Raw genomic sequence first — 2,732 nt, forward strand, 5'->3', positions numbered from 1 at the left:
TGAAAATTGCCACGATCTTTCGTTGTTTCTACTCGTATCTTCTCTTCTTTCCAAATATCGAATCGCTTTTCGATCGATCCTTCTTCTCTTGAACTATTTCTTGCCATTCCTTCCGATTATACATAGCTTTTTTTCGACTTGTAATTTCGACGAATTAAAATCGGGATATATTATATTATTAGATATTGGAGAGATTTTTATTTGCTCGTTTAATCGAATCGAATTCTTCTCGATTTCTCTCCTCGAGAAGATTGAAAATTGCCACAATCTTTCGTTGTTTCTACTCGTATCTCCTCTTCTTTCGAAACATCGAATCGCAACATCGACACGATTGAAATCGTGACAAGCACGAAGAAGGGCAGTGATTTCGAGTTCCTCCCTCTTTATATTGATTCTTGATCCAGAGAGGTTCACATTGTGAGAGAAGGAAAGGATAGGGCTCGAGGCTGGACGAGAGAATTCCCATCGGTGGAAGAAGGGCATCGGTTCTCCGCGCTGTTGGCCAGCGCAACGTTGCCCTCTCCTTCGTTTGAAAATGAGATTTCGGTGGAGGGCAGATAACAGACAGAAACTGCATACCGAATTAGTAGGATGGAATATATGTACCGGGGAGGAGGCATTACCTATCGTCGAGTCGAGTACAAACAAAGGGGAGAGGCGAGGCAGCGTATATAGCAAAACGATCGTCGCTCGACTTGAAATACGTAGCCATTAACGGCCATAACCATTACCGATTCGACTGAATTGTGAGGTTAGTATGGGGCTAATCTGCTACGTGCTTTACTTACCTGTCAAGAAATTAGCATATTATCTGAATACCGGCTCCCCCTCGCCTCCTTTTCTTCCTTCGATGCCCGGCAACTCGGCTTCTCCTCCTTCTTTCACTTTCCCTCCGCAAGGACCCACCCTTTCCACTCTCCTCCCCCTTCAGCCCGATTCACTCGAAAACAACAACAAGGATTTTTAAACGATTCGATGAAGGGCAAACTTCTTAACACGTTTCACGTTTCACCAACGTTTAATGCGTATAGATCGACGATGTTTCTATAGTTTCGTCCATCAACTCCGCAACTCGACCGATTCAGATCCGATCCCTGCGAAACTTGCGTTCCTCTTTTGCTGCAAAATTTTCGATATTTTAGAAGAAATATTTAATTTCTTTCGAAAATTTACTCATGAAAGATATTTTTGTTCCTCTCTCGAAAGAAGAGGATGAAGAAGAAGGTTAGATTTTTGTTACAAATCCTTCGTTTTCTTTTTTATCGATGAAGAAAGTCGATCGTAAATTAATAATATTCGATAGATCCATCGTTGATCGGCAGATAGAAATAGAGGAATTAGGGCGCGTTCGAATCGATAGATCGGCTTCTTCGTGGTTCTTAAACGTCGGCGTAAAATCCAGGAGAGATCAATAACCCCCGATTCGTCTCGGATCATTTTCTGTTTTTAATTATACGTGGGTTAGCCCAAGGGTTAACCCCATTAAGTTCAAGAGTGGCCCAAGAAGCTACCGGCCACTTTTATTTCCTCCTGTTCCAGCAAAGATCCCATTATGCTCGTTTGCGTTAAACATTTTCGTGCGTGCCGCCATCAACCGGCACAGGAAGCCACCTTCGATTCTCCTTTTGTCTTGTCCATTTTTTTTTTCTTCTTTTTTTATTAAATAACATTTTGTGCGCGCGTTCTCTTTTGAGATCGATGAAGCAATTAGCTTCAAACCTACAAATTGAAACTTTTCTTTAATACACACTAATAATTTTACGAATATCCGTATCTTATCTTTCAACGAATTTTATATAAAGATCCAGAGAAAATGTAATTTGTTGCTCTTTTTTGTACTAGAAGAAGATAATTAAAATTCGAATCGATCAATCTTTTAACATTCTTAAAGTAAATATAGCACGAACCGTTCCATTGAAAAATTTGGAAAATTTTAAATAAAATTTATAAACTTCGTAAATTCTAAAAAATGAAAAAAAAAAAAAAATTCAACGAAACAATCGAACGATACGTGAACGCATTCACAAACGAGAAATAAACACGAAGACGCTTCTTAAAATTGTTTTCAAACGCTCGACAAAAATTTGACGAAAACGCTTAATAACAACAATTTGGAACATTGGCACGATTTTCTCAAATCGATCGGATGGCAAGAAGCTGGCGCCAACGGGACATTTCGGTTCGCGCCGATAATTCCCTTGTTTACGTTTCTTACCAACAGCTTCATAGAAGCTTGTTCCTGCGCCACCCAGTCTCGGTCGAAATGGCCGGGTCAGAGAGAACAAGTTACGCGAAACCGGGTAAATAAGAGATAATCGGTAAACGAGGAGGCGGCGGTCAGTTTTACGATAAGCCGGGAATTAATGCGAGCAACAGGCCATAAGAAAGTCTCGTTTCTTGCACGTTGGGCTTCGCCCCCTTGTTTACCTTTTCCGCTGTCGACGACCCGATTCGAGATTCGACGGCCGGCAACCGATCTCGCGCCTTTCGTGGAAACAGTTGTGGAAACTGTTCCTCTCTTCCTCCCCCCGATAATCGTCCAGTTTTTTCGCCGCGTATAATCCATTTCTTGCCTCGCAACTTTTAACAATCTTCAAATTGTTGGCCGAAGAAAACCGATTTCCGGATAAAGAGGAGAATTCATTCGCCGGTTTTTCATCGAGTACTAGAGGCCCGCCGCCGAACCCGTTGCGCTCTTCCTCCTGCCTTTCGCACGCCTCTCTCTCTCTTTC

General features: G+C 41.8%; 1 protein-coding gene and 1 long non-coding RNA gene across 4 annotated transcripts in view; both read right to left on the minus strand.

Annotated features, from left to right (window-relative positions):
* Positions 1-2,732, minus strand: part of LOC102681024 (aryl hydrocarbon receptor protein 1) — a 143,392-nt gene that overhangs the window by 112,353 nt on the left and 28,307 nt on the right. The window contains exon 1 of one of the 3 annotated variants that reach the window (XM_031510278.1): positions 789-1,004. The exons of the other annotated variants lie outside the window; for them this stretch is intronic. The gene's annotated coding sequence lies outside the window, so the exon portion shown is untranslated. Of the gene's footprint in view, positions 1-788; positions 1,005-2,732 lie in introns of those variants that run through there. 3 annotated transcript variants of the gene reach the window in all.
* LOC116185573 overlaps positions 1-2,732 on the minus strand; it is a 19,552-nt gene that overhangs the window by 10,081 nt on the left and 6,739 nt on the right. Inside the window, exons 2-3 of the long non-coding RNA XR_004150424.1 lie at positions 1,747-1,749; positions 1,241-1,245 (exon numbers count right to left, since the gene is read on the minus strand). This is a non-coding gene — a long non-coding RNA (uncharacterized LOC116185573). The remainder of the gene's footprint in view (positions 1-1,240; positions 1,246-1,746; positions 1,750-2,732) is intronic.

Source organism: Apis dorsata, unplaced genomic scaffold (genome assembly GCF_000469605.1).
Source record: "Apis dorsata unplaced genomic scaffold, Apis dorsata 1.3 scaffold_220, whole genome shotgun sequence".
In the NCBI taxonomy this organism is placed as follows: domain Eukaryota; kingdom Metazoa; phylum Arthropoda; class Insecta; order Hymenoptera; family Apidae; genus Apis; species Apis dorsata.